This window comes from Notolepis coatsorum (assembly GCF_963971535.1).
Source record: "Notolepis coatsorum genome assembly, chromosome: 13".
Taxonomy (NCBI): Eukaryota; Metazoa; Chordata; class Actinopteri; order Aulopiformes; family Paralepididae; genus Notolepis; species Notolepis coatsorum.
In genome coordinates, this window is record NC_140177.1 from 112,855,296 (window position 1) to 112,868,337 (window position 13,042).

The following is a 13,042-nucleotide window of genomic DNA, read 5'->3' on the forward strand; positions in this document are numbered from 1 at the left end:
GTCTGATACTACCACTATACTGTATAACACTATAAATATAGACTATAGGCTGATCTCAATTCAAATATCTCTCTCAATCTCTCTCTCTCTATCGCTCTATCTATCTCTCTCTCTCTCTCTCTCTCCTCCAAAACCTCGTCGATTCTGGGATCGCGCAAACGTTTTATACCTGTGGTCACATTGGCCAGGTATGCTGGCCAATCAAATGCCAGATTCATTGTGGGGTACAATATTCACCCTCTTGTGATAGTGTTAGAAAATAGGGGGACACTGCCACCTAGTGAAATTTGAGAGGAAATGCAGTTTCCGGTAAAAAATGTCTGCCAAAAGCTCGGCGGTGAAGTTCAGATGGGGAAAATCGAAAAAAGATGTAAACAGATCAAAGACGCTGTAAAGCGTCTTCGGCACCTTGAGCATGGCCGGGAATGACGTCAAAAGACGTTTCCCGGCACCCAAAGTGTTAATACACACAGCGTTGTCTCTAATGTTATCTAACTACTGATAGCTCGCGATATCATCAGTTTGGTGCTGGCTAAGTAGCGTGAGCTAACGTTAGCTTCTAGCCACAATGCTATATTGTTATAATGGCATACTCCATTGACGTTAGCATGCAGCTAACAATGCTACCGATCTTTTTTTAGACTAAACTATCCGCTCTTGGTGGTCACTTGTGTTGATGTTAGTTTTGTTTCATCAACAAATGACAGGCAGAACACACAGTGAATGTATCCGTTTTGTTTATTGCACTTTTATTAGGCTTTGCTGAAAAAGAATTGCTGCATTGGGTAACTAGGCAAAAGATGGTGGCCGCCTTGTTGACATTTGCTTTGCAGGCACATTCAAGTTCTGATTGGTTGAAATTGCCTTCATGTTTGCCACCTACTGCCACCTACTGCTTTGGCAGTGTACTACATCAGTGTGCTCGGGTGACAAAAACGAAAAAAAAACGAAAGTGTGACTCGAGGCGCACAACGTTGCGGCGAAACGCATATGACAATGATACGAAAATGAAACGAAAGGTGTAACCGCACCCTAATAGACACAGCCAAACGTCTGGAAACGGGAATAGGACCTGCAACGTAATTAGACTGCAGCGCAGCGTAGGCGACTTTCCCCCTGGCTGCGGTGGGAGCAGGTGCGGTTACACCTTTCGTTTCATTTTCGTATCATTGTCATATGCGTTTCGCCGCGACGTCGTGCGCCTCGAGTCACACTTTCGTTTTTTTTTTCGTTTTTGTCACCCGAGCACACTGATGTAGTACACTGCCAAAGCAGTAGGTGGCAGTAGGTGGCAAACATGAAGGCAATTTCAACCAATCAGAACTTGAATGTGCCTGCAAAGCAAATGTCAACAAGGCGGCCACCATCTTTTGCCTAGTTACCCAATGCAGCAATTCTTTTTCAGCAAAGCCTAATAAAAGTGCAATAAACAAAACGGATACATTCACTGTGTGTTCTGCCTGTCATTTGTTGATGAAACAAAACTAACATCAACACAATTGACCACCAAGAGCGGATAGTTTAGTCTAAAAAACGATCGGTAGCATTGTTAGCTGCATGCTAACGTCAATGGAATGTGCCATTATAACAGTATAGCATTGTGGCTAGAAGCTAACGTTAGCTCACGGCCTCACGCTACTTAGCCAGCACCAAACTGATGATATCGGGAGCTATCAGTGGTTAGATAACATTAGAGACAACGCTGTGTGTATTAAAGGGGAACTATTTTACTATTTCTTTCACTATTTGGGCACTTTTACACAATTCCTGTGAGTCTATGGAACACCTCTGTAATATATATATATTTTTTTTTATTCATTGTTTTGTATTTCTAATCAAGTCCTCAAAAACAGCATTTTTCTACCTCAAGATTTCGAGCTGTTTTGCAGCCGCAGCTGCAGGTGCCACCTAAACCACTGTGTGGCCTGCGCCGTCTGCTGAACATTAACATGCAGCAGTGACTATATGACATCACATATAGGCACATTTTCAAACGACTCAGTTCAGTGAGGGTGAATATTGTGAGAGGAGAATTGGAAGAATGCGCCAATATGAGAATTTTGAGACATAGATCATATTAATATAAGTTCACATAGCTAGGAAACAATGCTAAACACTCAAAAAGGCCATTTATAAGATAGTTCCCCTTTAAACAAAGGTGAATAGATGACTGGGCCATTTTGTTTAATGCTTGTTAAGTTGAAAGAGGAGCTTTGAGCTAACAGGGTTTGATAGCTAACACTAGCTCATGTTATCCAGTGGCAGTGCCAATCGGTAATGCTAGCAGAATGAATGGATGTAAACTTTCTTTAACATATTGCATATGGGTACAATACAATACGGCTCAATACAAACAATTGTTAAGGGAATGCAGACTGTTGTAGCTTGGACTGGGGTCCTTATAACAATAACTTGACAACACATAGTAGCTGCAGCTATTTGGTTTGGGACAGCTCTCTGTCACCGGAAGGGCACGCAGATGGTATCTACTGCGCATGGGCGTTTTCGCAACAACGGCTCATGCAGACTACACGCTGTTGTCTGCGCGTTTTTTAGCGTTTCTCCGAAACGCATTTCTGTGTAATAGGGACATGAAACGTATTCAAAAACGTATAAAAAAACGCCACAAATACACTAGTCTAAGGCCATGGTTAGACTAGTGTATTTGTGGCGTTTTTTTATACGTTTACTTAAGTAGAATTTGAATGGAGGACTTTTCCTTTTACCAGAGTACTCATTTATCTGGGTATTTCTACTTTTACTTAAGTAAAGGAACTGTGTACTTCTTCCACCACTGCCTTTAATCTATGAGAGGGATCATCCCAGTATGGTGTTGTTATGGTGCACCTGTCTTTGTTACCCGTATAGCCCTTTAAAAGACCAATCAGTAGTGCAGGGCAGTCAGAGTATTCTTATTGACTAGTTCATTTCAAGTAAATGTATGTAACTTAGTCTTTTGAGTTTTGGGGGTTTTAAAAAAAGAATTCCCCTCAGATTGAGCTCCCAGAGACTCCTCCTGAATCCAATTTAGTGAAGCCTTGGCTTCAGTTTGTCTCAATGGCATCGCAGCCAGACATGACTACCTCCCTCCATTCACACACTTGGACCTGGACTGGACCTGAGTGAGTGGGCCGAGGAGAGGGAATTCATGAGAATAATAACAGAAAGCACGGCTCATTTCAGGGAACTCACGACTGATCGGTACACACCGAATTCAATTTAAAATGTATTCATTCAAAATAATTTGTTCATTCGTTATTGGCCGACACTAGCAATCAGTGATCCAAATGTAAACACATGGCCCACCACCAAAAATAAGAAGAAGCCTAAGAATGGAGGTACATTTTCATTCTGTAGTTGATTGACTGAGCTCTCGATACAAGGATTAACACTAGACATAGTAGACAATAGGTAATTGTATTTGTATTCTTGGCTGTAAATGTTAATTTTTTTTGTTTAGTTTACATTTGTACAATATTGGAGTACAACAGACTATATACCTACTCAACCCCCTCCAATGTAGTTTCTTCCTCTTCGGATGTATATATTTTTTTATTATCTCTTTTTCTTACACTACTGTATATTTGTATGTCTTGTATGTCATAAATGTCTTAATTAATTGAAAATGGAGGACCCTGATGTAAACTAGACAAAAGTCTTCTTTACATATCTGTAGATATATATCTATATATCTATATCTGTACATATCCCTTACCTACTCTTACTAGTTACGCTGCTGGCCAGTATGACTTATTACCATACTGTCTTTATACCTGTATCACTGTACAATGGAAATGTTAGATTTTAACTGCATTTCTCGTGTAGCACATGGAAATAGTGAGTTCAAGTCAATTCCTTTGCGTTTTGTTCAAAGTTCTATATTGAGGTTCAGTCGGTGAAACGGCAAGTTTCAAGCAAATATCCACACGGGTCCTTTTGGGTTTAGATGTCCACGTTTATTTAGTAAGAACACAAGAACAAAAGACAAAATGCACAATATTCAATGAATGGTCATTCTTCCTAAACCAGCTCCTGTCTAGGTCTGTCTCCCTCAAAGTCTGCCACCAAAAGAACAACTCTCTCTCTCTCTCCTAAATAGTTGCATTTATGACTGACCCATGCCACACACATCCTGGCTGTGGGTTCAACCGAAGGCCTTGAAGATAGAAGAGTGTCCCGTATGAAGTGTCCCGGCTGCCCAGAGATAAGAGGTGAGGAAGAAGGTTATAGGCTGAATCCACCTCCCCGTGGAGGTCCGGCCCCCACATTGTTACCAACCCCCCCTGGAACAGAGAGAGGAGGGACAGACCCAAAATCCCACAGTAATGACCAAAATGACCAAAGGTGATCAAATACAAATAAAATGGTTGCATATTGTGGTCCAACCTACCCTGAGTATGAAAATAAAGATTTTTACTTCCCCACATGCAAAGGAACAGAGGTATTGAAGATAGGAATTAAATATGTGAATATGCAAATATCCAACCAAACAAACTTTACCCCGGTAAGCTAGAAACTAGAAACAAAGCAAAACATAGTGTATGTGTGTGTGTGTGTGTGTGTGTGTGTGTGTGTGTGTGTGTGTGTGTGTGTGTGTGTGTGTGTGTGTGTGTGTGTGTGTGTGTGTGTGTGTGTGTGTGTGTGTGTGTCGCTCAGAACAATGATAGAGTGACTGCGTGAATATAACTCCTAATTAACTCATCTTTCACAACTCAGCATCTTCAAGATCAATTTAAACCCCAAACCCTGGGTAGAGGAGCTGTGAATGTCACTGATCTCTACTTCAGCTCACAGAACTCAGCCTTCGCAGAGCGTGAATAAAGCCCAAGTCCAGGATAGAGAGGCTGAGTGAATGTGGTGTTGACTCTGTGCAGGAGGGTCATGGTGTCAGAGACGCTGTAGAAGGACAGAGTACCTGCCCTGTGATCCAGGTACACTCCTATTCTGGAGGACCGGGGGCCCGGTACTGTTATGTACTTGTTATTGTGTCTGAAGGTGAAGAAGTAATCACTTTGTGTGCAAAATAAAGCCCAGGGTTTGTAATTGAATACAAATACACAGTTCTCCCAGGTGCCTGTTCTGTCTTGTAATGCTACAGAAACGTCTCCACTCCACTCCACCTCCCAGTAACAGCGTCCAGTCAGACCTTCTCTACCCAGAATCTGACACTGATTAATAAATCTTTCTGGGTGATTAGGATATGACTGCTCTTGCTGCATCAGTGTTGCTTTTCTGTTCCCCTCAGACAAAGACAGACCTGTGCGTGTTGTGTTTGGGTCCAGTGTGATCTGAGAGGAATATTGTAAGAAGTCAGCTCTGGTCTTGGGCTCTGGTGGCAGTAAAACATTAATAACTGCATTCACTGTTGAGATTCTGGGCCACTGCTCTTTCAGAACGTCCTCTAGTTTGTCTCTCAGCTCAGACACGACCTCAGTCACATCTGCAAAGTACAGGAGAGGACGGACACTGATGCTGGGTAAGTCTGTAGACTCACTGGGCATGGAGAGGGGGGGGTAACTCTGTAGAAAGTGGATGTGGTCCTCTGTGTGTGAGAGCTGCTCCAGCTCAGTGGCTCTCCTCCTCAGGTCCGCTATCTCCTGCTCCAGTCTCTTCTGCACTTCTTCAGCCTGAGTCACCATGGTCCTCTGTTGGGCTCTGATGACCTTCTTCAGCTCAGAGCCGCCAGAGCGCCTCGTCTCCAAGGAGCGTATTAGCTCAGTAAAGATTCTCTCACCGTCCTCCACTGGCCACTGCTTTATCAGCAGAGCGATTGAGAGAATCAACAGCCTGTTGGGCCTCTTTGAGTCGCTTCTCTCTCTCCCGGACTCTCTGGTGGACTTTCTGCTGACTCATGCCAAGCTCTTTCTGTCTCTCCGTCCTTTCTGCTGCAGCTGAGACTGTATCATGGCCTTTATGTTCATCCATGGAACACAAATAACAGATACACTGCTGATCAGTACGACAGAAAACATCCAGAATCCTGTCATGACGAGAGCAGATGTTCTCCTGAAGCCGTGTGGAGGCTTTGACCAGCTTGTGTTTCTTAAAGGTATCAGATAGATAGTGAGGCTGGAGGTGAGTTTCACAGTAAGAAGCCAGACATACCAGGCAGGACTTGAGGGCTTTCTGCTTTCTCCCAGTGCAGACATCACAGGCCACGTCTCCAGGTCCAGCATAACAGTGATCAGGAGGAGCAGCTTGGAGTCCTGTCTTCATTAGTTGTTCTATCACTTCAGCCAGCATGTTGCTTTTCTTCAGAACAGGCCTCGGAGTAAAAGTCTCCCTGCACTGGGGACATGTGTAGATCCCCCTCTGATCACCGTGATCCCAGCAGTCTGTAATACAGCCCATACAGTAGCTGTGTCCACAGGGAATAGTTACCGGATCCTTCAGTACATCCTGACAGATAGAACAGCAGAACTGGTCCTGGTACAGATCATGTCCTTGCTGCGCCATTTTATTCTACAAAGACAACGACACTCTAAGTTTTGTTTTCTCAGGAAGAGTGATCGTGTGGGTGCTTCCTGGTTATATAGAGTAAACTCTGATCGTGTGTTTGGTGGGAGCGTGGCTCTGGGTGGGAGGTGCTTCCTGGTTCTAGCTGTTCAGGGGAGGAGTTGCTTTAAAGAGACAGTGTCTATTTTACCGTGATTCATAGATAGAAGATGTTTTTTTTTACATAGTTCAGACTTTCTATCGTCATCAACTACCTCTAATTAGTGTCAATTATAACCTGTCGTGTTACTTTACACGGTAACAAATACGTGAGTCCTCTGCTTTGGTTGTAAGTATCTTTATTAGCTTAGCCTCGCTACGTTACACAGGTGTCCATCTTAGGTTCCTCTCGAACTCCCCTTGACCCCCAGTACGGTGGCCTGTACACTTGCGTATAGCGCACCACATTAACATAACACCACATAACCCACTAAAACTCATAAGCACAAAGAGAGACATAGAGAAAATGGTAAACATACTCAATAAAACACTTTATTTCTCTCTCTCTCTCTCTCTCTCTCTCTCTCTCTCTCTCTCTCTCTCTCTCTCTCTCTCTCACACACACACACACATTTCTTCAATACATATATTCATCGCCTGTTCCAGTTCATTTTCAAGAGGTATTTTCAACCTACTTGTCAGAGCAATCTTGAACGTAATTTATTTTGTTGTTGTTCTATCGCTTGATATTCTGCTTTACATGACATTTATGGCATAGGGACATATAGGTATTTAGTACTGATACATTTGTGACATAAACGGTATTCAAATATACAGTACTGTTACCCCTAGATCCTGACAGAGTATATACATATGATGGGGAGGGGACTGTACATTTGGAGGGGGTGGGTGGGTGGGAGAGAAATATACATACAGCGGGGAGGGAATATATACATGCGGTGGGGAGGAGACTGTCTATTAGGAGGTGGTGGGGGTTTTGGGCATTTACGGTGGCCAGTTTTGAATTGCAGCCTCCCGTAGGTGCTCTTTAAGAGCGGTTTTGAATGTGGGTAGGGATTCACATTCCTTTACAGCTTTGGGTAGGGCGTTCCACAACGTATTTAGTCCCTTGTTTGAGCCGAATCTGGGTTTAACATGATTTGTTGAGCTTCCTCTGGTGTAGTGGTTGTGGTATTCACTGACCTTTGGGAAGTATTTTGACATGTACATGGGTACCTTAGTCGTATAGTGTATCTTGTAGACCAGGCCCATTGCAAGTTGCTGTACTCTGTCATCTACTCTAAGCCATCCTAGGTTGTCAAAGTGGGCAGGGGTGAGGTGGGTTCTGGGGGTAAGGTCAAGTAGTAGTCCTACCAGTTTGTTTTGTGATGTTTGTAATTTTGTTTTAAGCGCCTTTGAGGTGCTTTGGTACCATGAGGTGCACGCATAGTCGTAGTACCCTTGAATGAGTGCTCCTGCCAGAGTCTTCAGTGTATTCTTGTTTACCAGAGAGGAGATTCGGTACAAGAATCTAGTTCGTTGGTTGACTTTTTTTATTACATTGGATGCCATTTTGTCACAGGAAAAATTTGCCTCTAGGATGGAACCCAGGTAGGTAATTTCGTCTTTCCTTGTGACAATATTGTCACCCACTGCAACTGAGAAGCCGTTGGTCTTGCTGCGTTTGTTATTTGAACCGAAGAGAATGGACTCTGTTTTGCCCATGTGTAATGATAGTTTGTTATCAGCGAGCCATATGCAGATTTTGCCTAGTTCCGAGCTGAGGGTTTTTTCAACCTGCAACTTGTTCTTGTCAGAGACCAGCAGGGCTGAGTCGTCTGCAAACAGGAACAAGTTGCAGTCACAGGCTGACGACATGTCATTTGCATAAATTAGGAAGAGTAGCGGTCCTAGTATGCTTCCTTGTGGAACACCACAGCTCACTGTGAGGGGGGGGGGGGTAGAGTACCGTTTACCTCTACCATCTGTTCTCTCTCCTCCAGGTAGGATTGCATCCAGCTCACTGATAAGCTATCAAAACCAATTGCTTTTAGCTTGTCAATCAGAATGGAGTGATTGACAGTGTCGAAGGCCTTTTGTAGGTCCAGCATGACCATGCCACAGTATTTGCCCGCGTCCACCTCTTGTTTGATGTGGTCGTTTAAATAGAGGAGGCATGTGTCAGTGGAGTGGGACGTTCTGAAGCCAGATTGGAATTCGTAGATTAGATTTTTTTCCGCCAGGTACTTTTCGACCTGTTCGAAGACTATTTTCTCCATGACTTTCGAGATGGAGGTAAGAATAGAAACAGGGCGGTAGTTGCCTGGGTCTAATTTGCTGCCCTTTTTGTGCAGAGGGGTCACTCTCGCAATTTTGAAGTCCTTGGGGACGTGTCCCTGTTTTATGGAGAGGTTTATTATGTGTGTGATGACTGGGGTGATGGCGGCTGCTGAGTCTCTGAGAAATTTGGAGGGGATGTTGTCATGGCTTATTTATTTATTTATTTATTTATTTAATTTTTTTATTTATTTATTGATTTATTATGATGTATTATTACATTTATTATGGAAACATGTTCTTCCTGTATAATATATGTGCTGAGTCAGCCTGAACTGTATGCCCTTATAGCCAACTTTTGGTCAATATTATTCAACGTATATAGCTTACACTATAAATGGTAATCAAGGGGCAACTCAAAGTGATAATGAGGTTGGCGAGGATTGTTGCAGTTCTGGGAAAAAGTGTTCACGCTGTCCGCATATTCTGCGTGATTTCTGTGTAATAGGGACATGAAACGTATTCAAAAACGTATAAAAAAAACGCCACAAATACACTAGTCTAACCATGGCCTAAGATTAAAAAAGCACTTAATATAAAGTAGTTTTTCAGCAGAAAGGGTCAGTGATAATTCCTGGTGAGTATTTGCAAATACAGTAGACACTTGGTAACATTTATGGAATACACGTTACTGCCGTTTGAATCGTTGAATAACAAAACCTCTTATAGCCATATTTTCACAACATTTGTTTTACAAAACCTTGTAACTCCATTTGAACTTTATCAGAGTAAAATATTAATAATGTATTGATACCTGCAAGTAACTGACCATTTATGAAGACATTGTACCAACTATTGTGACATGGTGTTCAATTACGTTAAAACCAAGTTTCTTCCGCCAGCGACGATGTGTTTGTTTTTATACAAATGCACCATATCAGTTATAGCGCAGAGAGGACGTTTATTTTCTCAAGATCATCATTATTGTCACAGCCTAGTGATCTAGACCTCCCACAGAGAGACTGGTCGGGACCAGGCTTCATTACCGTAGGATGACAACTAACCACCTCTCTCTATCTCTATCTCCCCCCCCTCTCTCTCGCTATCTCTCTCTCTCACACACACACACACATACACTCGTACACAAACCTAAAACATGCATATGGAGCCAGGAGAGACTGTAGGATCTACACCATTGAACAGTCAAGGTGTCATTATTTGATGGGACTAAGTGTTGCTTGGTTTCTGTTATGCTATTTACGGTACAATGCTTTCATTAGTTCCCTTTGTGAGCTCTTAGATCGTTATTATCACTTGACCTCTGCTTGTTTTAGTCTTTTTTTTTTACATTGTTCTCAGTGTGTTCAGATACGTCTGTGTAAAATACACCTTTAACTAATAACTATTGATTTAAAATCTATTTGATTGGCGTATTCTGAGAGGCTGACCTGTGTAGATATAATGTTGACACACGCTGAGCACTCATACGGTCTTAGCCTCTGAACTCCCACGATCAATTTCTGTCCAACTTCCTAGCCGTCGTCCTCCATCTCTCTTCATTCCGTCGCTTCCCTATGACTGCAATAGGCCTCCGTTAACCTACTGGTCCTCCATCATTTACTGTATATCCACCTGTTTCATTCATCCCGGTCACTGCAGCTCGTTCATCAATCACTGGACCAGTGGACCTTCCATCCCCCTCTGCTGATGTGGGGCCACTGCCCTTTCCGCAGCTCTGCCTCAGAGGAATGTGGCGTGCACAAGGCCCTACACACACACGCACACACACACACACACACACACACACACACACACACGTACACACACATACACGTACATACACACACATACACAGAGGCAAACATGTACACATGCAAGGGTATGAGGCTCATGACAAGAGAGGGTCACACATGTAGTGTGGCGTGCACAGACTTGTCCAGGGGCAAGGGCGAAATAAAGGGGCCCTTCCTTAAAAATACTAGCAGTTCCACACTGCATGTGGGTGGGGCCCATGGGAGAGGGGCCCCGAGCATGGTCTTTCATCAGGGCATCAGAGTCTGATCCCTTTTAGGGCCCATTATAAATGTTAATTTATTAAATATAAATACGATAATTCTAGCACGTGTTCCCGACTCCCTCCTTGATGTGACTTTTCAATTGAAAATAGAATAAAAGGTGTCTTTTTAGGGTACCCTATTGTCTAGTGTGAATTTCTATCTCGATTCTTCAGGTCACTCGGGTTCCTATAGTCAAAAAGGCCAGGGTCTGGTTGTGTAGACTGTAGAGCAGCGTTTCTGAGGGCCTCACACTCACCCAGTCATGTTGCCTTTACTCCTCAGGGCTAAGCTGCTTTGTGGAGCCTGGGGGATAGAGAGGGTTAAGGCACTCTATCGCTGAGTTAGTATGTGTACAGTAAATTTAGTGCTTTGAATATATATGTGTGTACAGATTTCGTGACTCTTATCTTTGGGTTTGTTAATCAGCCACATTGCTTTGTGTTATTTTAAACATATATATATATGGCACTAGTGTAGTATAAGAACTGAGGAGGGAAGAAATACGCCTGCTGGAAATTCAAAAGAAGAAAGAAGAAGAAGAGGAAGAGACCATCAAAAGAATTGCGGAGGGCAGTAATACGCCACGATGCGTCTACACTGCCGGAAATTCTAAAGAAGAAGAAGAACAGGCAGTGAGGTGATGAAGAGGGAGGTTGTGGTTCAGAGAGTGAGAAGGGAAGGTAAGTTAGCGTATGCAGAGGCGGCTAGGAGGGTAGGACAGGGAAGTCAAGATAGGGTGCAGGGGTTTGGGGAAGGGCATTTGGCAGAGAGGGTAGAGCAGGAGGATAGAGAGAGGTTGTGGGAGGAGAAAATTGGTATTGTGGCCTTCGTGGCAGGGGTAGTAGAGATTGAGGAACAGATAGGGTAAAGATGATTGTTAGCATAGCGGTTCAACATTTGGGAATGGAAGGTCTGAAATGGGAGGAGGTGGTTAGGGAATTGGATAAGGGGGTTGTGAGGGATCAAGCAGTCCAGAATAAGGCAGCAGGGGGCAAGGAGTGTCTTGCAGAGGGGGGCTCGGTCAGGAAGTAGCAGCATTAGCTGCACTCCATTGGACAATGAAGGGGATGACGGATTACAATAGATGGCGATAAAGTAGAAGGAGAAGAGAACTTGTGAGAAGATTGAACAGTTAGGCAGCAATACGCCAGAAGGTGTCTAGACTGCCGGAAATTCACAAGAAGAAGAAGAAGAAGAAGAAGAAGAAGAAGAAGAAGAAGAAGAAGAAGAAGAAGAAGAAGAAGAAGAAGAAGAAGAAGAAGAAGAAGAAGAAGAAGAAGAAGAAGACAGAACAGGCAGTGTGTATCTTGAAACAGGACTGAACAGGACTCAACAGATAGACTAAACAACATAGACTGAAGGCTGCATTTCTCAACCATTGATTGAATTGATTGAAAAGTTTATTAACAGATTGCAGAATGGGTACAGTACAGTACAGCTCAATACATACAATTGTTAAGGGGATGCAGACCAGAGAAAGACTTTCGTCTTGTTTACATCAGGGTCCCCCATTTTCAATTCATCATAACATATATGACATACATGACATACAGATAGACAGTACTGCTACATCTATACATTTATGACATATCAGATTTGCAAATACAGTACTGTTTGTGATACAAAAGTGTCCAGAAAAGGAGTGTATATACATTTGGCGTAGAAACTGTACATTGGAGGAGGTTGGATGGGTGGGGTGGGGTTGGGTGAGGGCTGTACATTGGAGGTGGGGGGGGGGGGGGGTGGGGGGTTGGGTAGGGGACACACACACATTTTACACTGTACATTGGAATACTGATAAAGCCTTACTTGGTCATTTACTGTACAACTAGGTTAGGACATTTGTAGGGGCCAGTTTCGAATTGCAGTCTCACGTAGGTGTTTTTTGAGAGTGTTTTTGAAAGTGGGTAGTGATTCACATTCCTTTACAGCTTTAGGTAGGGCGTTCCACATTGATGTGGCATAATTGCGAAACGTGTTTAGTCCCTTGTTTGAGCCGAATCTGGGTTTTACATGATTTGTGGAGCTCCCTCTGGTGTTGTGATCGTGGTATTCACTGACCTTTGGGAAGTATTTTGACATGTACATGGGTACCTTGGTCGCGTAGTGTATCTTGTAGACCAGGCCCATTGCAAGTTGCTGTACTCTGTCGTCTACTCTAAGCCATCCTAGGTTGTCAAAGTGGGCAGGGGTGAGGTGGGTTCTAGGAGTCAGGTCAAGTAGTAGTCTGACTAGCTTGTTTTGAGATGTTTGTAATTTGTTTTTTAGTGCCT

General features: G+C 43.3%; 1 pseudogene across 1 annotated transcript; it reads right to left on the reverse strand.

Moving 5' to 3' along the window:
• Positions 1-4,778: 4,778 nt before the first annotated feature.
• On the reverse strand, positions 4,779-6,456 carry LOC311239527 (E3 ubiquitin/ISG15 ligase TRIM25-like; annotated as a pseudogene). Its single transcript has one exon. The product of its transcript is annotated as an E3 ubiquitin/ISG15 ligase TRIM25-like (transcript).
• Between the last annotated feature and the right edge of the window lie 6,586 nt (positions 6,457-13,042).